Below are 26,862 nucleotides of genomic sequence, written 5' to 3' on the forward strand. Positions count from 1 at the left end.
CTTAAAACATACTCTATTAAATCAGTTTGCTACACTCACATCCTCCTTGTTGCTAAAGCCAAGTTGTGTCTCTTGTCACGGGTATATTGTGTGCATTCAAGAGGGCCAGGCTCCCTTGGGACTTCCACACCTTTCTTGATCTATCAAAATCCACATAGCCAGTTTCATTAGCTAAAGAGTGTATTCACTCTGTAATAAATGTGCTCATAAAACAAAGAATGAATTTGCACATGCTTAGTTTCTCAAACTGAAGCGAATTATCTTTAATGATTTCTTTTTTTTAAAGAAAAGAAAGGAAGGAACTGGGGACACATGAACACTTCAGTGATTTTCAATGCACTTTTCTCGTTATATTCAACTCTTCATACAACTGCACAGCTAGCATGCAGGCAGATTCTGAAGAATGCTGGATTTGGATCAAGAGTGAGCAGTGAATTAGTTGGGGAGAGCAGCTTCCTGTGCAGGGAAGGCTTGAGTGTGGAGGTAGTAAGGGTCCATGGTGCTCACTAATCACCTCCCCACAGAAGAGGCTGCCTTCTCTTCTTACTGACATCAATAGGAATCCTAAATCCCTCCCTACCATTTCAGCTGATTCCTTTCACAGCAGGATCACTACTGTTTCACCTTCCTTTTGAAGTCCTAAAGTCTTTGCTAGCCATTTGGTGAAGTTATAAATGATTGTATGTCTAAATCAACAAGTGGTAAATCTCCCTTAGTTATAATTTGATTTAAATTAGCTTACCTTGGGAAGCAGACCTCTGCACGTGTAAATTACCATAAACAGCAGCCTTCTTTGATGATTTACATAATTAAATGAGAGAATATTAAGACATCACTGTGAAGTGGCAACCTATGATGTCTATTTTTTTAAGTGCAGAACAGGATAATCCTTCCCTTCTCTACTATTACCATTTTATACCAAAACAGACCTCATTTTTTATCGCTGTAATCTAATAGATATGTTTTTCCAAGATGCCATACCCCCGAATGTATAGGGCATTCCTTGACATTTTTTAAAAACTAAAAATAAATAAATAAAATAAAATTCTCAAGTACAAAAAGGTAGTGTATTACAGTATATCTGATTTAAAAAATTACACATGTAATAGGTATTTTGAAATGTAAGAAACTAAGAAAAACTGCTTCAATTACTTGTACTTTGGAAAATATACTACATGGTTCCACTCAGCACTGTGAGGGGAAAAGTGTTTCTTCAAAGAGGCCTCCTGGGATTCCAAAAACACTTCTGCTTTTGGGAAGTGAGTTTTAAATGTCATCGGAAAGTTGTGAAATTTAGCATGCAAAATCTTCAATGTCTTTTTCAATGGAGAAAATCAAATGAAGTAGTCAAATCCTACAAAGCAGAGCAAGACCTGGTTCTCAAACAAGAAGGCTGTGATAAGAATTTCACTATGCATCATTCTAAATAGACTTTCCGTGGATTGTGGAAAAGATGCTTCATTAATTATGGTGCAATGTAAACAAAATGCACTCTTTCAAAAAAATAAGAAACCATATGGGCATCATTATCTGTGTTTCTGGGAAACACACAGGCACGAGAAGACCTGTTCATCAGGCAGGTGTTATCATAAGGGGAAAATGGCCTTGGTGCTGTGGTGGCTTCCAAGTCAAGACAAGCTATATCAGAGCCCATGGGCAGAAAGACTAGGTACTGAAGCTCAGTTAATTAAATCTCACACAAAGGAGTAAAAGGAAAGGAATTGAGTAGGTGAGCATACTTAGGATAGAGTACAAACATGGTGCAAGGACCACTCTGCCTGAAATTCATTTGTATAATGTCCCTTTACAGGATATGCTACTCAATCTCTGGGACTGTAACAGAATCAATGAGTGTGCCCCCACCCCAGAATTCATATGTTGAATTAACCTCCAACATGATGGAGGTTGGAAGTGAGATCTTTAGGGTGTAATTAGGTTTAGATGGGGTCATGAGGGTGAAGCCCCATGATGGGATTAGTACACTAATAAGAGACACCAGAGACTAAAATTCTCTTTGTCCCTCATGTGAAGATATACCAAGAAGGCAGTCTTCTACAAGCCAGGAGGAAAGCCCTCACCAATACCCAACCACACTGACATTCTACTCTTAGACTTTAGAATACAGAACAACCAGAAATAAATTTCTGCTGTTTAAGCTAACTGAGCTGAGATATTTTATTATGGCAGCCTCCAGAACAGTGAGAAAAGTAATTCTATTGTAATTTCTTTATCATTCAGTCTGTTATAGCAGCTGAAAATGAACTCAAACAGAACATCTTATTTCAAAAGAGGGAAAAATGCCATTGAAAGTACTAAAATATTCAAAAATTACAAGAAATAATTTTTTGTTTCTTAAGTCACCTAGTCTGAAGTATTTTATTATGGCAGCCCTACTGACTAAGACCAGGATCCAGTGCAAAATGAAAATACGGCACTTGCAATGATTGGTGTTATGGTTTGGATGTGGTGTCCCCCAGTAGCTCACATGGGAGACAATATAAGAAGGTTTGGAAGATAAATGATTGGATTATAGTCTTGACCTAATCAGTGGATTAACCCCTGGTGGGATTAACTGAGTGGTAAATGGGGGCAGGTGGGGTGTGACTGGAGGAAGCGGTTCCTTGGGAGCGTGGCTATGTGGTATATATTTGTATCTGGAGAGTGGAGACTTCTCTCTCTGCTCTCTGATTATCATGTGTGCTGCCTGCCTCTGCCACACTCTTCATGAGGTGTGACACCACATGAAGGTGTGACACACCATGAGGTTCTGTCGCATCTCCAGCCCCGAAGAATGGAGCTGGCCTTCTATGGACTAAGACCTCTGAAACTGTGAGCCTATAAATAAACCGTTCACTTCAAGAGTTGTTTTGGTTAGTCAAAGCAATGAAAAAAGCTGATTAAAACAGTTTGAATGACCCCTTGAAAATTCATGTTGAGGGGCTGGCTCAGTGGTAGAACGCTTGCCTAGCATGCATGAGGCACTGGGTTTGATCTTCAGCACCATAAAAATGTAAATAAAGATATTGTGTCCACCTGAAACTAAAAAATAAACATTTAAAAAAAATTCATGTTGAAATTTAATGGTTTCTGTGATGGCATCAGGAGGTGGTTAGGTGGTGGGGGCTCACCCCTCAGGAGTGGGTTATTGTTGATATCTTGCAAGTAGGTTAGTCATCACAAGAGTGGTTTTATTATAAAAATGAGTGCCCTCTCACATGTGTTCCCTTGCTCTTCCGCTTTGCACCGTGAGGTGGTGCAGCATGAGTGCCTGTGCCAGGTACTAGTGCCATGTTCTTAGATTTCCCAGCCTCCAGAACTGAGAAGAATGTTTCTTTTCTTTATAAATTACACAGTCTGGGGTATTCTATTGTAGCAGTCAGAAATGGACTAAAACAGGACTTCTTGTTCAAAAAGAGGGGGATAGATGCCATTAAATTACTAAAATATCCAGGTTTTCCTTTGATCTGTGTATTGATTCTTTTCACACACATCCTCTGTTGTCTTGTGGGAATTCTTGTACAGAAAACAAGTTCAAAATAAAGTTAAAGGCATGCAGATAGTGACAACAGAACATTAAGCCAAGTGCAAGCCCTTCTGGGCCTATTCATACATTCTGTTTCTCTGCCACATCAGCGTTTTCCACTGGTGGCCTTGAACTGTAGTAGAGGTTGGTGAAGGACTAAGTAAGGCAGGAAGGAAATGGCCAGCAATTAGAGACCCATGTAAGACACCAGTGGGCCCACATAGGCCTGGTCAGTACCTGGGTCTTGTGTTCAAAGGTCAGGCTAGTGATACTAATAAGAAAATAGTGTGTGTGTGTGTGTGTGCGCGCGCGCGATTCAAAGCTGTCAACCAAATGAAATAACACAGAGAGAGGAGTGTACAAATGTGGGGAAGAAATGTTTTTCTTTTTAGATTTCAAACTTCCTGAGGGCAGATTGTGTATTTTGATTTGTTTTGCTATCCCATGCATCAGCAAAATGACTTACACATAACAAAGCTAAATAAATGTTCAAGGAATGAATAAAGGTAGCAAACAATAAGTTACTCAAAAGTATTGTTTTTCAGTCTCAGACTTTTTCTAACTCCTTCCCATTTGGAGAGAATTTGCTTTTTCAGCAAAAATTATACACTGATGTAGGATATGCATGATTGTTAGAAATGATTTTATTGTTTCATTTCTCTAAGTAATTAACTTGTTTCCCATGCTTTCTGTCATGCTAATTAAGAATATTTAGTATGGACTAACTCATTCAGATGAAACTTCAGCATTTCCCTACTCTTACCATTTGTCATTGAAGATGCTGTGACATAATCATGATGTCATATACCCATTATCTCTAGCAACTTTATTAGTGATTTACAGTGGCTGTTTGTTGAGATTTTGTTCCACAGGAAAAATTTCCATTGCTGTTTTTTATTTCCTTTGAAGAGGAAAAAAGAACAAAAATAGAACAACAGTATCTTTCAAAATGTGCTTTATGAACACGTATGCTCATAAAACCTGGGTTCTCAAATCATTGCACAGATTGAAAGGGTGTCAGCACGAGCTTCATCCCCCAACCTCTGGCACTGCACCCAGCAAAAATACAATGCTGTTTCTGCCTCATGAAAGATCTGTTAATCCCAGCTATGGCGTTTATGACTTGGCTAATTATGAAGCACAATTAAAAAATGATTAAGAATGTCTCCCTTCTTAGCCGAATGCAGGAAGTGTTCCCTTTGTTCTCACCTATTTAATCACCTTTGCAGTCATTTCCAATCTCACTCTCCTCCTTTTGACATGTCCCAAAATAGCCTTTTTAATTCTGGACAGAGATGTTCTTTCTTCTTATCTGATCTGGCACTGTCTTCTTCTTTGTTGGCTGCTATCAAATGAGATACCCTTTCAAACCATCTAAAGTCACTGAGGCCTAGCTTTTGATGCTGTAAATCCCTGGGCTTCTGCTTGTCTCTGGTGAGTCTTCAGCATAGAACCCCAGCTCCTAGAGCCTGAGTCTGTGCTCACAAAATGAACAAGTGGTTTTTGTTTTGTTACTTTGTGGACTCTTTTTGCCTAATATCCTTGAAATGCTGATGAAAGGCATTCCAGTTTCCACTTTCTGTGCCCTGAGGATTCAGCTGAAAATTTTAAAGAAGTGGAGAGATATGGCTTGGCAAAGGAGAAGGAAGCCGTTGGAAATTTCAACATAGGGAAAGATACATAGAAGTCTGAACAGGGAAGTGATATCAGGGGTTCTGTGGTCACTTCTTTGGGTCCTGGTGTCAGAGGATGGCTTTGAGTAGCTGTCAGAAACCTCTCAGGGACCAACCTGATGCTGTTACAGAGATAAACCACTGTGACTTAAAGGTCCTCCGGCAGGGAGGAGGTGCGTTGTGATGGGAGGACATTGGCTCAGGGTCTGCCTGCCTGGATGAACTTACCTGCAGGATAAACTTGGCCAATTTTCTCAACCTCTTTATGCCTCGAAAATGCCCATTAGTTACACCATTGAAATGTTGTTGTGGATGGGTTTTAATCAACATTCATAAGCCACTTCCTTGCCAGGCATGTTCATATTACTTCTTTACATGAGAACAGTTTTTAAATTCAAAGGCACTTAAAAATATAAACCATAATACATTTTTCTCCAAACCTCTTTTCAGTTTTTAATATTTGCAATTATCATCTCTCCATCTTATTGATGAAGAAACAACAGAGAATAAAAGAGGTTAAGTGATTTGCTCAAGGTCACATAGCTGGTAATTCTAGGCCTCAAACCCACAGCAAGCTTTGTTGTCCACTGAGATTCCCCATGACAACTCAGCTCCCAACAATCTGCTTTTAATAAAGTGCCAAAGCTTCCTGATTCTCCTTCTAGCCACCATCCTGCTGAATCTCTCAAAGAATTTCACTCCACTTGGGGATTCATAATGGAACATCAGCCACCTTGAGCTCTTCCTCCTAAGTCCTGACCTTCTAGCTTGAGCTCCACTGACTCTCTGGCTGATACCCTGGATCTGCCTTCTGATCCTACTAAATGTGTAACAGAAAAGGATTTGCCTTCAGTGTCTTCACTTGTCCTTCTCCAGTTAATGACTTGCTGCTGTCAGCAGACAGGAGTGTACACTATCATGGGTGCTGCTCCAGGCTGGTTCCTTATTCTGGAAACACATGGCCATTCTAAGCAAAGCCCTATGAGGAGAAACTGGGCTATGAAGGACTGAAAAAATTTTGTAGAATAATTAATTATATTATCTCACACATTAAAGTGGAATTATGTGAGGATGGATGTCAAACTAAAGGACAAAATACCAAAAGAAGAGTCATTTGGCAGAACTTCCTTGAGAGATGAGGCTGCTAGTGTGGTCGGGCAGTGAAAAAACAACAGAGTACTGGGTTCACTAGGGCCTGAATTTGGGTAAAGACTGGGGTAAATTGGAAAATATGATTGGAAATTGAATCAGGAAAGATTTTAAATAAAATAAGGAGAGTTGGAGATTGTTTAGATTATAGACTGTGTTGTGTTCATTATGAAGAATTTCGTATCTGTGATACCCTTCTCTCTGTCCTTAATATATTGAGAGTCCAAGTGAGTACTCATGAAAGATTTTTCAGGACACAAGAGACCTCATACTGGAAGATGGTGCTTTAAGTAAAAGAATTACTTTTACAGCAGAAGAAAAAAAAAACTGCTTCCCTGTAAATAACTGGGTGCCTATACACTGTGCAAGATCCTTTCCACACTGTTTTTTATTTAATGTTTCTTGGAAACCTATGAGGCAGGCATTGTGCCATTTCCATTAGAGGAAGCTTACTTGACAGAGACTGAGCCCACAGTGAGAAGTTGTTCCAGGCTCATTGTTGAGGATAGTCTGAAGTTGTAGTTCTGTCTTGATTTTCCAAGGAGGTTTTCAAACTTGCCTTTCTAATGATACACAGTTTATCAAACTTTTGTCCATTTCTGTCCAGATAATCTTCCATATAACATTTCTAAGCACACATACTAGCTTACTGGCTTCTATGACATGAAATGCTTTTCTGAAGATCTGTACTTAAAATTATTTTAAAGCTGTGCTGAGGTGGGAAATGATGTGCTATAACACAGGGCAAGATTTTGCCAGGGAATTTCTAACAGACATAACAACCTGGGAGCTGGGGCTACGTAGGTTCAAGAGCCAGACATTAGGGTTTGAATCCCACTTCTGACACTTATTAACTGTGTGACAAATTACTTAACTTTTTTATGCCTTTGTTTCCTCATCTGCAAAAGGGAGATAGTAATTAACCCACCTCATGGGGTTTTTGAGCAAATTAAATAAATATGCTTATTTAAAGCACTTGGAATGGTGCCTGATATATAGTAAAGAGTAAATAATAACTGTTGTTATTACTAATTACATTAGTAATTGTCTTGTGTCATTTCTCTATCCAATATACTCATTTTATTTTACTGCTCAAGTTCTTTCATGACCCTACTCTCTTGATAAAGCAAGTGATCACAACTTTTGTTTTTGGAATGTTTGACATGTGCTGTGCTCTGTGACAAGCACATGGCTCATTTATCCATACACCAAGGTTGTGGTTGGGGGTGTCATCAACACTGTTTTACAGATGGGAAAATGGGCTTCAAAAGGAATTGTAAATTTTCCAAAGACAGTAAAGTTAGCAGTGGAAAGGTTTGAGCACAAAGCCAGTTTTGCATCATTTTAATGCTGTCACTCTGGTGCTCTGATTTGTAAGCCCCTTCCTCCCACCACCTGCTCACAGGACCTGCTAGCTCTCTGGGTCTTCTGCTTTGCCATCCTGTTCTAGCCCTGCCTCCCAAAAGTTTGCAGAAATGCTAAATGTCTTGCAGTTCCCTATGTGCTCTTTATTCTTCTAAGCCTGGGGACCTTGCATGTTCACGCCATGTCCAGTGCCTTTCCACTCGGAAAATGAGGAATGTTGTTATTTGTCCTTCAAGAATCGTAGAAAGTGTCATCTCTTCTCTGACATCTTCTCTTACTTTCTTTTTTAATCTTTGTTATTTTTAATTTTCAGTTTTAGTTGTCAATGAACCTTTATTTTATCTATTTATATGTGGTGATCAGTGCCTCACACATGGCTAGGCAAGTTCTCTATCAATGAGCTACAACCCCAGCCCTCTTCTCTTACTTTTAATGACAAACTAGGACCTCCCCAAAACAGCTCCATTGGTAGAGCACTTGCCTCGCATGCACAAGTCCCTGGGTTCAAATGACACTATCACAAAAACAAACAAACTAAAAAACCTGCACTGCTTTGTCTCTGTGCGCTCATACTACCCATAGCTGAATGTGCATTTTTTTTTCACTTAAGAAATATTTTATTTTTTCTACCCTACTATGGGCCTTTTGAAAAATATAACTTTTTATCATTGTCTTCCAAAATCCAGAATTGTGAATTGTGTTTTTTTTAGAAAGTAATCAAATCATAGAGTAAATAAATGAATAAAAATCCCATTGCTTTCTATAGCAGTACTGTCCATGTTCATATCTGTACTGCTAACCTCATGTTAATGAACTCATGAAAAGTGGCTGATAGACCCTAGAATTGGAATTTTTACTTTATTTAGTTTTAAGTTAACTTAAGTAGGTACTAGTGGTTAATGTGCTGGGCAGCACTGGGCTAGAGTTGGAGCAGGATTTTCCTGAGTGCTTTGCACCTGTATCTCCTTCTCTGTTATATACCCTATCTTATATTAGGCCAAGGTTAAGGGGAAACATTGCACATGGCACATCTTGGAGAGCAGCAGAGATTCTGAGATGCTGCAATGAGACAGCAATGCTTTTCTATTAGGACAATGGCCCTTCAGAGGGTAGATGTGGGCTCTCAGCCTTACTTATATAACTGCTGTGGTGATTTTTCTGAGAGAGTGAGCAGCCTTCCCAAAGGGCTACTTTGAGATCATCGGGATATTTGGGGCTTGAGTGAGTTTTCTGTGCTAGGTACTTTCTGGAAAACTAACAACTGGGAAACGACATAAGCCTCCTTTTATCTGCATTCTCTGAGCCCTCCAGCACTGTGCACAAATATCTGTTTTCTACTTGTCTTATTATGCTGTCATTTATTTATGTTCTGTCTTCTGCCCATCCCAGGTGAGTTCCTTGGGAGCCAGACACTTTTTCTTATACATGTTTATTTCACTAGGACTTAGCATAGCACTTGACATAAGGAAGAGAGTCAATAAATGTTTGATGAATGAATAAATGAACATTCAATTGGGAAATAAGCCAACAAGTTCTAGTACTCCAAAAGGCAATTCTTCTATCAGAGAAATGAATATACCAAAGGGATGCCAGCCTACATCAGTGTCACCCAGGAAGGAAGGAGACTTGCAGGGACAGAATCCTGTCCTAGTAACAGGATAGTTACTAAGAAAAGCAATTATGCATGTTGGGCTGGCCCAGGCATGAAGATTGGGTGGCATTTCAGTACCTTCCTGCAGTCCATTTAAAGAAGTTCAGATTTAATGAGTAGAAAGCAACAAGATGTTTTAACAAAAGGCTTTTTTTCCTCCTACAATCCCCGTGTTGGCTGGAGAACTTGCACAAATGCCTTAGATTCTGAAATGAACTTGACCTGTATATGTGCAAATATTTTTTGCACAATCTCTGTTTGAAAAAGAAGTGGCCCTAAAGAAAAGTTAAAAGTAATGGGAATGTCCATAAATTCATAGCACACATGTAGACAGACACACACGCTACACACATCTTCAGAGGTGGCAGTAATGTGGTAAATGGTGACATGAGCATGAATACAGATTCACCACAGTTTAGTTTAGTTAAATTCAATAAAAATTTAGTGAACATCTACTTTATGGAGAGAACTATGAATGATTAAGATACTGTTTGTTTAAAGCATTCACAACCTACAATAGTAAAATTCATAAACTAATAACTTGTGGCCAAGTGTGATGAAGTTAGTCCTAGAGATGAGCTGGGCACATTGGTGGCGTGCGGAGGGCAGAAGATTAGTGGAGTTTTTCTTGAGGAATCTTCAGCTACATTGAGTGAAGAGTGGCAAAGGCTGGAGAGAGGTCCTTCCAGTCAGGAGCAAGAGAACAGCAGAGGCTTAAGGGGGTGACATAGAACTTGGTGGGTGAGAACAGTGGGGCTGGCTGTCCCTCTGGGGATGACTGAGGCACCCATTTCAGCAGAAGGGCACTGGGCCTTTCTGGAGTCTGTGAAATGATTTTTGCTTTTATATATAAGATGGATTGACAAGAAGAAGATCTGTAAGTAGGAAGGTCAGCTAGGATGCTGTTAGAACAATTTCAGGGTGAGAGGTTTGGAGTCCCAGTTAGAGTTGTGGCTATGAAAACAAGGAGCAAGTCTTTCAAAAGTATGTTCTAGAGAAGCAACTCTCAACTTCCATTGGGTGTAATAACTGCTGAAAAAGAAAATGCACTTCCACCAGAACAGTAATGGTACACTATAGAAGTGCTGCTCAACAATACCATGGGAATATAGGTTGGAATATTGCCCCAGATGATACTAGTATATGAACCACCCTCTAACCACCTTTCCAAGCATGGTCCCTATTCTAGAGGAAAGGAAGACATTTGTGGAAGCCTAGAAGTTGGAGGGATTGAGGCTAAAAAGAAAAAAAATGAATATTATCATTCGCTGAGAACCTACAGTGAGCCATGATCTTGACAGCCATAATTTAGCTTTTCCTTCACAGGAGTTTTACAGGGTAGATATTCTCAGACTGTTCTACCAAAGGGGCTCCTGAATTTCAGCTGGCTTCTGACCCTGGTTCCAGCTCTGGTTACTGCTGGTGGCTATGCCTGGGTTTAAGCCAGGACTATCTGATCACAAAGCCCAAGCTCTTTCCTTTGTGGAAAGAAAGGACACAATACTGTGACGTTAGGGAACCCTAGCATGGTGGCAGAGGGGTACCTTTAACAGTTAAGAAGAAATTGCCAAAATAGGTGGGCTTCAGGAGAAAGATGCCAAGCCAGCACCGTGACCTGTTGCCTTCTAGAATACTTTCCCCCAAAATCTCATCAAAGAATAATGAAGGCTCATGCACTATTTTGCTAAAAGTAAATGGAGGGAAATGAATGAATCATTTATTCATTTTTCAATATTTATTCAGCTAATATAAATCAGGCACTGTGCTCAGTTTAAAAGAGGTGCATGTGTAGGCATTGTTCCTGCCCTCAGTACTCCAGTAGTTTCATGGAGGCTAAAACACGTTAAATACAATTCTAGTGGAGGGTGGTGAGCAGCCTCACGTGAGGGGTCCTAAGAACATCTTTACACAGTTGGTTGAGTGGCAGCTGTTTCTTAAAGGATGATCAGGAAATTGGCCCAGTGGAGAAGTGAACAAGATGTTCTAGAAGAGAACAAAGGTCAAAGGCCCAGGAAGCCAAAGGTGTTTTAGGACATACGGGGAACATCAAGCAGCAGGAGTTGAGAAGGAAGGGCACAGTCAGGAAGGGCTCTGGTCTCTTCTGAGGATCTGAAACTCATCCCCTGAGTGGTGGTGTTAGTAGGGGCTGTGCAGAAGAGCAGGGAGATGGAATGAGCTTGGTGCTTCAGAACAAAATTCTGAGAGGCAATGGGAAAGAATTTGGAGAGAAGGTGGTGCTCAGAGCCCTGAGTCTCTTAAGGAGTCCTACCTCAGGCGGAGCCAGGACCTCATTTCCAATCCATGCAGCCCCCCTCCATATACACACCCACCCCTCATTCCACTACCTCAGAAGGTTAAGTAATTTTAGAGGTCAAGTGGGAATGAAGTGCAGAAGCAGCTAGTCCTCATGCTTGCTAACCTGGGGAGTCTGGGGTTGAAGATGCACACCCCACCCTCCAGTAAAATGAAACAAATTGGTGCCCAGAATCTTCCCCACTACAACACAATTAGTCCTTAACACCTAGGCAGTTCCCGCCTCCTTTGTTTTTGCTTCTCATGTTGCCTGAAGGCTCTCCTCTTCTTTTGACTTGAATAATTTCCTCATCCAGCCGAGGCCTCATATAAACTGCTATGCTGCTAATATTTCATTGTCATTTTTGGCTCTATTACATCTTCCTCTCAATCATTCTTTAGAGCAAGAGATGTCATCTAGAGGGGTCTGTGGCTTGCATAAGTGAGTTATGAATGCTCACGATTTCAAGTGGGTTAGCTAACCCCTTCTAAGCAGAAACAGGCATCTGGTAGCTCCAAAGTGCGATAGGGACATTATGCATATGTATGCAGAGACACATGCCCTGCAGCGATTCTGAAGCACCACCCTCACTCTCACTCCCACCACGTGCTCAGAGACCTGAGAACCATCTTTGAAAAGAAATCACTTGAACATGTCCCTTCTTTTCTCCCTTCTCCTCACAATGCTTCAGTTTTTCTTTTCTGATCCTGTGAAAGGAGAGAGGAGAAGGGTTGAATGCCTGTGCACCTTGTGTTTGTACAGCTTCGCACAGAGGCAAGCACATAACCACCTGCAATGACCTGAGCAAATGAAAAAAGCTACAAAGCCACAAAATTGGGTAACTTGAGTACTCTGGCATAGATAATTTTACCTGAACTCTCTGGATTATGATGAGAAGGATAAAAAAGTTTGACCTGAAGTTCCCAGTGACTTCACTTTTCCTTCTCATGAGGTGTGATGCGGAGTCATGGGAGGTCACAGAAAGGCAAGGGAGAGCAGGCAAGAAGGTTAGGGCCTCAGGTGGCTCCTCTGAAAATCCTGTTACATTGTTTAATGGGGACAGGGTTTGGTTAGGACTGCAGGACTTGATTTTAGCAGGGATTTGAATATCAGCTCTGCTATAGGCAAATCATTTTACCTCTCTTTAATCCTTAGATTCTTCATTTACATGAAGACAGTTACCAGGATTAAATGGGAAAATGTATTACAATGGCCTGTTGTACATAGCAAGCTCTGAAAAAAGCACAGATAGGTTTTAAATTGTTACACATTATTTTGAACACTTTGTTTACCTTTACTTTTTTTTTATTTTTAAGTTTGAATCAGAATCCTTTGGCTAATAAATGGAAAAAGAAAATGTGGAGTATGTATACTTTTATTTTACACACCACACGCACACACACACACATACACACACATTCATATAATATATACATGAATATTACTCAGTCTTAAAAATATAAGAAAATCCTGCCATGTGTAATAATATGGATGAATGTTGAGGATGAATGTTGAGTGAAAAAAAGCCAAGAATGGAAAGATAAATACTACATGATCTCACATTTATAAAGAATCTAAAAATGTCAAATTCATAGTGAGACAGGGGCAAAGGACAAAGAAAAGGAAATGGGTAGATAACATTCCCTGATCAACCTGTTGCTAACACCCCCAGGGGAGGAGAAGGATTATACTTTCCAACACACACAATTACTACCTTGATGGATCTTTTCCTGCCTTTTGGTCACATACAAGAGATAAGAGGAGGAAGGGGCATGAGAAGAAAGAAAATCTAAAATGTATAACAGGATAGGGATAAGATACCCCAACTCCCTTGGGCACCAACTTTGGGTCCCAGCCTCTCCAGATGATTTTCATATTATATTCTCTCTCCCCACCTCCTGTCTTTCTTATGTCTCTTAAATAAAATTTGCTTTCTACACCTGCCTCAGCATTTCTCAGATTTTTAATCTTCAGCACTGGGGAATGAGGACGTGATTTCCATGACACGTATCAATAGTAACAGAAAATGGTGGTTACCACGGTCTAGAAAGGTGAGAAAAGGGAGAAATGTTAGTGAGAGGGTACAAACAGTTATAAGATGAATACATACTGAAGACCTAAGGAGCAGCGTGATGACTCTAGTTAATAAGAACATATTATACCCTTGAAATTTCCTAACTGTGTAGATCTCATGTGTTCTCACATCACACAGACACAATAAAGGTAACTCCACATGAAGTGATGGATGTGTTAATTTTCTTAATTGTGCTGATCACTTAACAATATACAATGGGCCCTCAGTATCCACTTGTTCTCTACCCGTGAGTACAACCAACCAAGAATTGAAAATAATTGAAAAAATAGTCCTAACCATTCTAAATACTAAACATGTACAGAATTTTTTTCTTGTCATTTCTCCCTAAACAATACAGTATAATACTATTTTCATAACAATTCCATTGCATTAGATATTATAAAGTAATCTGAAGATGATTTCAAGCATAAAGGAGGAGGTGTGTAGTATATATGAAAATACTATGTCATTAGATATAAGGGATTTGAGCATCTGCAGATTTTGGTATCTGTGGGGGATGCTGAAACCAATCCCCCGTAGATACCTAGAGACAATTGTATATCAGAATATTACATTATACTTTCTAAGTATGTATAATTTATATTTGTCAGCAATATATCATTAATTCTGGAAAAAAATAAATAAATATAAACATAACTGTTAGTTTAAAAAAAAAACTATACTGTACTACTATGGAAATCAGTATGGAGGTTCCTCAAAAGATTAGAAATGGCACCACCAGATGATCCAGGTATACCACTCCTTAGTATTTATCCTAAAGAATTAAAATCATTACTTAGCAATATATGCATACTCAGGTTTATAGCAGCTCAATTCACAGTAGCCAAAGTACCAAACCAGTATAGGTACCCATCAATGAATGAATGGATAAAGAAAATGTGGTATATATTTGATGGAGTCTGTCTTTTTCAGTCATAAAGAAGAATGAAATTATATCATCTGCAGGAAGATAGATGGAACTTGAGAACATTATGTTAAGCAAAATTAGCCAAACTTATAATAAAGTCGAGGTTGTAGGTTTGTATGAGGGAGCTAGACAGGGAAAAAGAAAGGTCAGGCTCTCATGAAAATGGAAGGCAGATCAGTAAAGGAAATTGACCAGCAGGAGGGAAAACGGGAGAAAAAGAGGGAATATTGGCCAAATTACACTGTTATATTGTGTGCATATATAGATAGGTAGTGATGAATCCCACCATTGTGTACAATTATAATGTACCAATAAAATGTGGGAAAGAATTAAAAAAGAAATTATTACTTCTAAAAAGTCTGTATCAACCTATTCACCTTATATAGTTTTTGTGCAGATTAAAATTCCAAATAACCACAAAGTGTGCTTCTAATCATTAGCTTGGAGGTGCTTAAGCTATTGTTGTTACAAGAATATTGGATAAAAGTTTATTTGAAGTAGGTATAGAAGTGTTTCTGATCATCAAAGGAGCAGATTCATTCATTCCTAGAGTCCAGTTCCTGTCCTATCTATCTTAGTGGAAAAACTTCTAGATACCTTATCTATGTATAAGGTGGACAGTATTTGCTGATAAGGACAGGGAGGTGCTCCTATTCCTGTGAAAGTGGTATGTATAAGGTAGGAATCTGCAGGTGTTTACTTTTTGCAAATACTGGGTGGCTATCATTCCTGGGGCTTAAAGATTTAACATGATTGACAAAGCCCATCTGCTAGATCTCCATTCCAAAGCCCAGGTACTTAGAGACTTCCAGTCTTCAAGGCTTTCTTTCCCACAGAGATGGTCAAGACTTCCTTCCACATCCCTATCTTAGTAGGGGAAGGAGGGTAGGTAGGTCTTACAGGTAAGGAGTAGATTGGGCTCTTGACCAAGTTGTCAGGGACCTGCTACTGATCAATGGGGCTGCCCAAATCCCCTTTCTCAGTAAATTTCAACAACTCTTTCCAGCTACCACTGACAGCTGTTTGACCTGGTTTAAGGTCCTTATCCTCTCTGAGACTTGCTTACTGCATCTGTAAATGAGGGATAATGAAATATCTACTAATCAGGATCTTTTAAGAATTAGAGGAAATAATATAGTTAAAATATCTTACAAAGAGCATATCACAGAACAAAACCTAAATAAAAATGTATTCTCTTCTTTCTTCCCTTTGCTTTGCAATTATTAACAATTACTCTTTGACTTTTATAGATCACTTTTTTCTTATCTCTAAAATAAGGTTAAACTAAATGATTTATAATCTTGTACACTAGTGAATGTGTAAAATTCCTCCACTTGGATAGCTTCAAGACAGGAAAAGTTTATCTTTCTGTTCTTATGTAGGTGGGATTAAATAGTGCTGTGAGATTAAGAAGGGGAAATTTGATCTGGGTGTTATTGATGAGTAAGATTTTAATAAGCAAATAAGTATTGGCAGAATGAGGAAGGACATATATTCTGATGCATTGTCAGACTTAACAAAAGTGATTTGGATAAACTGATTTATGCCAAGAAAAAAAAAATTTCTCCAGAGCTACATTTGCAAACTTGAAAGAGGACCACTCAAAGGAAGCAGGAGCATGTCTCATGGGGAGCTGGGTCTCTCCTGAGCTCCCAGTGCACATAGGCAGGAATGCAGCAGACCTTGGAGGAGGCCTTACTTTCCCACTGGACAGTCATCTGCATAAGAGCAAGGACTCAGTCTGTTTTGTTTGCCAGATGTACTTGCTGAATGTTGAACTTTGATGAATAAATGAGGATCAGTGATGCTCCTCAAATATTAATGTCTGAGTGTGGAATGTGATCCAGGAATAGAGAACTTAGTGGTATTTTTATATTAGCAAATTTCCTGGAACACTTCCTGAAGACACCCCAGAGCATTTTTGCAAATGTTGATTTTTTTTTAAGTGTGTACATAGCTTTTTTCTTGCTTGTTGTACAGCTGTGAGTGTGGGAGCACAATTCTCTGGGGACCTGGGCATATGTTCTCTCCCTGAGAAAATCTGGGAGAGAACCCCAAAGGACACATCCTACCCTTCTCCCAGCCAAGAAGGAAAATTCTGCCTGAAGTGCTCCCTTGGTCAATGAATAAAAGTGTGAGCTGGGAAAAGATCTTCAAAAACTTATTGTGCTTTAGAACCAAGAGTGGAATTGATATATGAATTAAAATTCTAGGTTCAATCTTTGATTTCTCAAAGTAACTATCTTATCTTAAGCTCTCTAGATTTCAGTTTCTCCTCCATAAGATTAATTCAAAGGACATGTCAAGATATTGTGTAGCTTGGGCTAGAGATGCAGCTTGGTGGTTATATCCCCTGGGTGCAATACCCAGCATGGAAAAATAAATAAATTCACACATACTACTTTGTAACAAACTACTGAGTTACTAAGATGCATTGGGAATACATATCTCATGCACCTCCAACCAGTGAATGACCTAAAACCTCAAAGTGTATCCAAATTCCAGAGTCTGCAAGTTTTGCCCAAAGAACTTCCTTTTTAACCTAAAGCTTTTCTAGTTTTACGAGCTTCTTATGATAGAAATGCAGTTACTTTTTTCCCTCCTGTCTTCAGGTTTCCAATTTCAAGTGCTCCATGGGCTCACATCACTTATGTCTTTATAGCAGCTTCTGGGTTTAGATCCTTCTACTGCAGTACTGTGGTCAGAGCAATATCAGTGCACTCCTGCCTTCAAAGCTTCATCCCAAGAGCAATAGAGAGAATTTGGAAGCTTCCTTTGTGTGGGTGTGTAGAGTGTCCTTGGGATCCAAGATCCAGTTGCTCTCACCTACCAAACCTGTGCACATAGCATTCCCAAAGATTTTGCAGCCAAATTAGCATGTGTGTCATTAAAATCAGACTGGCTACCTTTTTTTTCCCCCACAGAGATGTGTGTCCCTATTGGAGCTTATTAAAACTACCTAGACAGTGTACCATTACTTTTTTTCCTTGTATTCATGAATGGCCTGTTCTTAAAAGGAACATCCAAATGGAGATCAATAATCAGTCTCTTAGTTAGGGCAGGGGGAAAAAATCCATTGGTACCTGCATTCAGCTGTGTGTAAGAGGTCTTATCATTAAAGTAGCAGCAGGTATTCATAAACCAAGCTTGCCAGCAGTGCTGGACATACAGGATTAAAATAATCATCCATCAAGCTCTGTCTCACGAATGTTTTCCTTTGACTTTTGGCAGGATCTCCAGCCTGAACATATGCCAGTCGACATGGGAACACTGAGGCCAGCAATTTAAGGATTTTCACATTTCTTGCAGTGGTAAGCTTTAAAGATATAAAAATAAAGGGCATTAAAAATTACTGGGTTCTGCCTTTTTGCACTAGATGTAAAAACTAAATTGTTTATTTATAATATTTTATTTAATTGTTTATTTATAATATTTTTAATAATACAAGTATATTTTATATATGTATATATTATATATACATACAATATATATTCAATTATATTCCAGAACTACAGTAAATACAAGAGAAAATCTGTAATTCATAAAATATTAGATATAGTATTTTTCAATGGGCAAAAATAGGGAAACTAAGTACTATTTAGATTTCTTTATTTCTGCAGAGTTGGACCAAGTGGGGGAAATGGTTTTCACTTTGGACAGTGAAACTGTTTCCATTCATAACAGATACTGCTATCAGAGTATGGGGGAACACAAAGCTTAAGATCAATGGGGATAAAAAAACAGAAAAGTAATGGCTTTCAATTCTGTAGGAGGTTCTCATGCCCTTAACATGGATCACACGATTCAACTCTAAAAATCCCAAATCTGTAGTTAATTAAGTGATTGCATAAAATGAAGAATATCTGATACTGATGGCATGCACCCCACACTGGATGCTTGCTGCCAATAGAGGCACATCTGTGTGCCATTACTTGAAAAGAGAGTTAAAATGGTAAAGATATTGGAGATAGGTGGCAAATCATGTTATTGGAAGATCATTTTGAAAAGCCTTTCACTCTTCTGTATGTATGTATGTGTGAGTTTATGCACCAGTGCACACACACATACATGATCTGAGGCCAAGTTACAATGTTGGAAATAGTAATAGTTAAACATTCACATCTTTTATGGAAGGAAGCATGGTATCTGGACATGTTTCCAATATAATGTAGAAATTGCACCATGATGTGATTGAGCAGTCAAACAAGATCATCTGGACTCCAGTGGATTCTTTGTTCCCTGCATTGTTGAATTTAATAGATTAAGTTCAGAATTGATGCCCATTCCATTTTTCAGTTCAAGTTAAGCCAGATCTTCATAGAGTGAGGCTGTACTCAACACATGAAGTTCTCTATATATTTTCAATATATTTTTCTATGTGTTTTTGAGTCCCCATTTCCAAGTGGCCTTGTAGCAGGTTCATGTTCATTGGACAACACATGACTTTCAGCTATCTGATTTGTCTAATCTTATATACTGGTTATGGCCTCATATCCGTGAATTTTTGAAAGATGTATTTTGGCAATTTGTCATTCATATTTAGTCTTCTAAGTATATTATTCTCAAATTTCCTTGCTCCTTTATCCAGTTACATTATTGCAGTAACTTTTAGTTTGTATACTCAAACTCTGTTTATGGAACAATGGAAGAATAATTGTGAAATAGCTCAGAAGATGCATCACTTAAACTGATACTTGGAACTGCCAATACAACTTCACACTTGTATATGTATAAAACTGAACGAATGTACCATTACAGTTTCTTTCATCTGAATATTATATTCCTCCTGAAAATTAAATAACTTTGCACTTGAATTTCACATTTCATTTTATGACTTAGATGCTATTTCTAAGAACTATCACCAAACCCTAGTTCCCATACATAAATCATGGTTTCCTCATATACACAAGGAATTTAAGAGAATATCCTAATTAGTATTTAAAGCTCAAGTATCTCAAGGGCCAGAATTCAACTAAATAGGGATTTTTAAAATCTTAAAGGCTGAGCAATGTAAGGAAGAAAGATAAAATGGAAGAGAAACATGCATGCAATTGGTTTTAATGAAATCATAAACCTATGTGGAAATGATCCATGACTCACTTTGGGACCACGGAAGTGATAGCATACAATAGCTCATATCATCTATATCTATTTCAAATAATGTTTTTTGTTACCAAGTGAAGCTCTACCAAAGAAACTCAGTATATCAAGCTAAAGTCGTTTGCATCACTTAGGATGTGAGAGGTTTTCTTGGATGCAGCCTGGAGTTCCTCATCTCTGTAGAAGAGGAACGGCAACACTGGATTCTGTCCTACTCACAGAACACTGCCTGCCACACAAACTTATTGGTGAAGTGGAGTGGAGTGGCAGGGCACTGAATTAGGAGTCAAGGAGTCTCCGTCCTAATCCTAAAACCATCGCTGATTTAGCTGGAGAAGTTTTTACTTCTTTTGCCTCTGAGATTTTGAATGTTTCCTAACTGTTGGGCATTCAATGTTAGTTTATAAACAGTTTAATACTCATTCCACTCCTCTGTAATCTTACCCAGAGATAAAAGTTATAAATGATAAACACTCTGAGAAATTTAAAATCACTACATAGGAGCTAGCCTGGCTAGAAAGTTTATTTCTCATTAATATGACTTGTCTGATTTGAATAGTATGTCTACAAAGCATTGTCGTTGATCTGGTCTATGTCTTCACATTGAACGAAGGTTTGCAGTTGCTCTGAGATCTAATATATTTGGATTTTCTCATTCAATTATGATAGCAACAGAAGTTAATTATTGTAACTGTCCCTGGTTTGTATCTAAACTTGTCCCTGGTGTTTATGCTGCACTGATCCCAACTGCAGTGTTCTAGAATTACTGCAAAAGAAGAGCAGGGAGAAAACAGAAGAAATGTGTGCAATACAGCCTTGTCAGCAAGACAGAAAGGAGGGGCCTCCTGGTTGATCCTTGAGTTGGATCTCCCCTTCCTCAGATCTCTTTCCCCGGGATTCTTTTCTGATGTAGACTTTTTACCCGACCAGACTGCACTTATTTCCCTGATCCTAACCTTTTCTACTAACTCCTGTCACCTTTCTCTTCTCCTTCACACCTCAGAAAGTCCTTTGCTTGTTTACAATTCAGGGCTTTTTTTTTTTCAGCTATTGACCCACAGCCCTGTGCTTCCATAAATCCTGCTTTAAGTGTTTGATCTGTAAGACAAATACACCCCCATAGCCCTGAGTTTACTCTCTGACTCCGTTTCATTACGAACATTGTAGACAATCAATATGAATTTGGGGGAAATGTCTTGGGTCAAAAAATACCATTTTCTTGAAAACAATGTGGTCTTTGCACCTATTAAGAATTGTTGATGGCATTTCCTTAAAGAATAAAGCCATAATTGTTAGAAAATGTAACCTAAATAATAAACAAGAAATTCCCACTATTACACATAACATTGAAAATCTTCCAGACCTCCCAGTTCAAGTACTAATGTTAGAAGCAATCAAGGACTATGAATAATGGATGAAGTTAAGCATAGTGGTCCAAAATTTTATCCAGAGTGCTAGAGAAGCACGTTAACATAATGGATGTGGGTCAGAGAAATTGGCTGACATATGAATACCAACCATGAGTAGCATCTACTTACTTTTTTTTTTTTTTAGGGATAAAATGTGTATACTATTCAAAGGTCACCATTGGGAAGATGCTTACCTATGTGCACAATCGTTTTCCCTGATGGCCCCCTTTCCCAGCCCCAGGACCCCCAGACTCGTGGAAGCATCATTTGTACCTTCTATTACTATTAAAAATCACCCTTATTTCTACAAACTTATTCTCCCAAGAGAAAAAATTACTGATGGTCTCTAAAAATCTGGCGATCTTTCATTTTGTACTCACAGTACAATCCAACTTAAACTTTTGAGTCACAAAGAAATGCATCTGGGAGAACAATCAAAGAGAATTAAGATAAGAATAAAGTTAAGTATGAGAAATGTTGTCCTAAAATACTTCATACAGATTTCCATGTGATTATAACTGATCCAATTAGCCAGAAAATTAGTTTGAAGTCATCACAGCAGATCACACTACTAACAACCCAGTGAAACAGTTTTCTCAAAATCTGACGGATCTGGGTGCTTTTTGAAAATTTACAGTATTCCCAACTGAAAAGGAAATTTCTCTTTCCAATCATTGGTCTCCAACTTGGTTTCTCCCTGAAGCAAAATTGTGTGTGAGATATAATGCAGAACTCCTTAGGACCCTTCCCAGGAACAGGATCATGAATGATAGAAACTGACAGAAATTTGAGTAGGGTCTCTAAAATCTCAACCATTTTCATCAGCATTTTACTGAAGCTTCAGAAAACAGCAAGTATTTTCTATTCTAGTCACCCACACTTATTTTGCAACTGATCAAAATAACCCATGACTAACAATAGGAACGAGGGAACCACCGTATCTGCAACGGTCCCATCTATCACTCAGACATTTTTGGTGTAATAAAGTCAAAAGTGAATTTTCTTCTTTTATTTTCAAGTTTTGCATCTGACAAAATGTCATTAGAGCACAGTGACTTATGGAAAATTGGGGCGATTGGGAGCCTCTGATAAAAAGCAATCTTTACAGCACTGAGTATTCTGCAAAATTGAGGGGGAAGGGGGAAAAGAGATTTTAATAATGTCTGTTGTCTTATCAACCATCTGCAAAAATTCTAATTAAATATTTAAAGGCATTATAAAATGTACTGTAAAAGCAAAAATATGATTCTGGAAAACATTTTGTAAGAGCTTTACAATGTAAAATTTATTTCTTTTGCAATATAGATGGTGAAGGAAACTGAGAAACAAATTGTTTGGGTGCATTGTGACTTCATCCTGACATCAGACAGAAAGACATGCTCTGACTTCCCATCCCTTGGTTATGTACTTCACCTTTTCAGCCTCTGTCTGATTGTGTGTATGTGTGTGTATGTGTGTGTGTGTGTGTGTGTGTGTGTTTGTGGGTGGGTGGGGACTGTCTAAGAAAGTAGGAGGGAGACATCATCAAAAGTGAAACTTTTAGAGACTATTTGAAATGGTATGCCAATTAGACCAAACACTAATTTCCTTATGGAGTGACCATTACTGTTAAGATTACACATAATAATTCTAGAATTGTTCAAGGATTTGCTTTGTTTCTTAGTGTTTTTGTGTTGCTCAATGAACCATAATCCCATATTGTCCTAGCACCACCAGGACAATTGCTGTATCTTTGGATTCTTCTGAAATCTTGATTTCATAAAGAGGAGACCTCATTGTAAAAATAGCTATCTCTAAATATTAATTTTCTATGTGAAAGGCATTTATAACTTTTTGTTTTCTCTTTCCCTAATCATTAATACATCTAGTTTTTGTTGATTCACTCATTGAAGAAATATTTATTAATCATCGACTAGGTGTTGCTAAGTATTATTTTCTGTACTTGGGATATTGAAGTAAACTAAATAGATAAAAAAAAATTCCTTTTAGTGGAGAAGATGGATGATGGACAAGATAAAAGTATCTGAAATATATATCTTATATACCTGTGTATAGTTTATATAGAGATGAGTCCAAAGGACAAAATTAGGGAAGGAAATATGAAATGTCAGAGGGAAGGTTGGGTTTTTTATAGGATGGACTCATAAAGATTTTATAAGTAGGTACCTTCTAAAGAAAGACTTGAAGGAAATGAGGGGACAAGCCAGGCAGATATCTGTGAAAAGATTATTCTAGGCAGAGAGAATAAGTGGAAAGGTCCTAAGACAAGAAAGGTACCTGGTGTATTTGAAAGAAAATCAAGGGAGCCATTCAGGTTGGATCTGTATGAAGGAGGGAAATATGGTAGGAGATAGGGTTAGAGAAGTAATGTGCAGCCAGATCATGTAGGGCCTTTGCAGTAAGATTGGAAGGCATTGGGGGGTTTTGAATAAAGGAGTGGCATAGTTTATCTGACTTCCATTCTTACAAGGATCAGTTTGGCTGCCATACTGAGTGTGTCCTGGTCTGGTTGGACTGCTATAATAAAATATTATAAATGATGTGGCTTATAAAAACAGAAATCTATTTCTCATATTCTAGGAGCTGTAGAGTCCAAGATCAAGACACTAGAAAAATCACTGTCTTGTGAGGGCCCACTTCGTGTTTCCTAGACAGTCTTCTCAGTGTCTTCAAAATCTTGGGCATGGCAAGGAAGCTCTGTGGAATTGGACACTAATCCCATTCCACCCACCCTCTTGAGCTAATCAGCTCCCGAAGGCTACACCACTAAAAGCCATCACCTTGAGGGGTAGGATTTCAATATATGAATTTGGGGGGGGACATAAAATATTGAGATCATAACAGAAAGGGAGGTGACACATGGTGCAGGCAAAGAACACACAAGTGGGTAGATACTCAGGAGGGGCAGCTCCAATAATTCTACAGAGAGAGAGGGTGGGGATCTTTGTCTAGGTGGAAAGACTGACTTTGACTAAGAAGATGAAGAACTTGTCTTTAGGAATAGGATAGATGTGAATAGGTAGGCAAATGTGCATGAGAATTCCCTTTTGATTATCAGATATCAGGCACCTTAGGCTGCATGAGTACAGGTACTGAGTGGTCCCCTGAGTGGACTTAAAGAGGGCTATGACTTCACAAAAATAAAAAGAAGAGCTAAGTTAAAATTATAATGGTTAGGTGTGGAATTTAAGCTGGAAAAAGTGGGAAAAGAGGATATTATGGGACAGCTATATCACAGGGACAAAGAGAAAATAGATTTCAGGTCCTTCGGGGAGTATAGAATTGTAGGAATTAGGTGCTAATGGGAGCCATCAGAGGAAATAAGAAGTCATGATCAGAGAAAGTAATATTTGAAGTTGAGATTTTTTAGAGGCTGCAGTTATTGATTACCACAAGGTCAAAGATATGACCTTCTGGAAGTGAGTGACTCCAGAAGGGCAGCTGATAGAATCTCTGAAGAGCTGAACACCAGGAACCTAGGAGACAGGATGTTGTGAAGAATCATGCCATTACATGTAAAAACAGCCAAATCAGAGAAGTTTTAGAGAGTGATTATGACCCAAGTGCTAAACTCTCTAATGAGTGGAGGAGGAATGCACTGGAAAAGTACTGACAGAGGTACGGGGTGACTGTAGCACAATGGCATGGAACAGAAAACTGAGGTTTTATTTGGGAAGAATAAATGCCCACACCAGGTGTCACTTCCCTTTCTGTTATGATCGTAAGGGGGAGAGTCTGGAGGCATTAATGAAGGGCAAACTAGATGCCTACCATCATTTCAGGCTCCTTGGTAAGAAGAATCAAGGAGGGTAAGCACTACCTGTTGAAAGAGCTTCACTGGAGTCAGTGTTACATGGGAAACATGGGTTTCAACTAGTGCGAAAAGGTTAAAAAGGGAAGTTTCCAAAGGAAGCTGAAAATGAGCCGATTTACTGGTGATTGTAAACCCCAGAGAGTTCAGTGAAAGGTTTTCAGGAGGTTATGGGGCCAAGATCAAAACAGGAATGAATGAAGTCATGTGGAGTTTGGAGAAGAGGTGATAAGAGATGACCTGGAAGTCCTGGGCTAATGTGGCCACTGAGTGGCAGAAGCCGATAAAGCTGGCCTTCTCTGGAGCAAGTGGTGGGGTGAGGCGGTGTATGGAGGGGAAGGAGAGTTATATGTAATGGCTGGGGTGGGAGGCAGACCTATCCAGGATTTGGAGGGTTCTGCGGTGGCCATTTGATGTTGTTGAGTAGACCTTGTCTTTGAAAGGATGCTGTGGCTCAGAACACACCTGAGGCGACAGTGGCCTCTAGCTTGTGGTCTTATACACTGAACAGACCACTCCTTCCAAATTCGCCATTATTGAGCCCAGTGGTTCCCCTTTACCCACTTTAACTTCTTTTATCTACAGAACATCCCACTATCTGACTCCTCACCTAGAGACCCTACTGTGAGAACTATTATTGCACTTTATGACATTTTTTCATGATCTTTGTGCCAGTTCTCTCTCAGCAACCTGTTTGTAAATCCTCCTCTCTCCAGTTTTCTGCCCTAAACCATGTCATTCCTTGATCCAATGAGTGAATATATAACTGCCCACAGCCCACATTCTCCACTTCTCGTTCTTTTGGTGTGTGCATTCTCTTGCTCATCTTCCATTTTGTGGATTCTGAACTAGGTGAAGGTGTGTGCTTTGCAAACTCGAGTGACTCTTCTCTTCAATCTGACCTTCTGCCTTTGCAAAACTGAATTGAGAACTGCAGCTGCATCATAAATGACCCTTGACCTCTCCTCATTCCACGTGAGACACTTCTAAAACCGACATTGTTTTGGAAGGGATGGTATTCATAATATTCACAGAGGTGTTGAACACATTACCTATGGTCAGTCACTCCGTGAGACGAAAATGCAAGCTGTGGTTAAGTCTAAACCCTCAAGTCCACTATCTCTGAAAAGTAAAGCTGCTTTCTGCTTCTGGCTTTAGGGGCAACTATTCAGTTCTCTGAGGAAGAAGAAAAAAAATATACACACTCACACATAGGAAACTGATATGAATAGAATCAGGATCACAATTAGTGGCACAGATCATCAGTACTACAGGGATTATTTTGAACCTTAAAATTGCCATTCCTTTTCTTCTCTTACAATGCAGAGATACTGCAAGGATTTTAAGATGTAATATTTTTGTACTTTTTCTGGTAAGTGAATGCTATGAATCAGCAAAGAACACATGATTTAGATGAATGAACTTTTCTTAACAGTTGAAATTATTCATTATTCATTCTCTCCTCTATGGCTGGTTATTTCTCTATCCCCATCCAAAGACAAGATTCAATCTTGTTGTGCTCCTCAATCTCCCTTAATAGGCTTCCCACCACCTGCTGTTTCAGAGACAGTGTGATATAGAGGTAAGAGCATGGTATGTGACATCAAAGGGCTGGTATTTAAATTCTGACTCTGCTATTTACCAGCTATACAATGTGGAGGAAGTTACCCATGTGCTATATCCTCTTCTGTTTTCTTATCAGAGGGTTGCTGTGTTTAACCAGGCTAATCATTTGCAAATGCTCAGCACTTATAAATAGTAGGTGCTCAGTAAATACACACTCATAATTTTTGCTTATCATCTACTTTTTGGTTTTGGCTTCGGGTTGTGGATTAGTTTTCATGTCTTATAGTTTATGTTTTTCTGGCCTTCTCAACCATTTGCTC

The 26,862-nt window shown here is 38.9% G+C and overlaps 1 protein-coding gene across 5 annotated transcripts in view; it reads left to right on the forward strand.

The window, feature by feature from the left end:
• Sema6d (semaphorin 6D) overlaps window positions 1-26,862 on the forward strand; it is a 595,175-nt gene that overhangs the window by 209,023 nt on the left and 359,290 nt on the right. For all 5 annotated transcript variants that reach the window (XM_058584774.1, XM_058584776.1, XM_058584775.1 and 2 more), the window contains one exon: window positions 17,888-17,967. The gene's annotated coding sequence lies outside the window, so the exon portion shown is untranslated. The remainder of the gene's footprint in view (window positions 1-17,887; window positions 17,968-26,862) is intronic.

The sequence above is a fragment of the Marmota monax genome, unplaced genomic scaffold, assembly GCF_021218885.2.
Source record: "Marmota monax isolate L192 unplaced genomic scaffold, Marmota_monax_Labrador192_F-V1.1 WCK01_AAM20220418_F8-fsc00001, whole genome shotgun sequence".
In the NCBI taxonomy this organism is placed as follows: Eukaryota; Metazoa; Chordata; class Mammalia; order Rodentia; family Sciuridae; genus Marmota; species Marmota monax.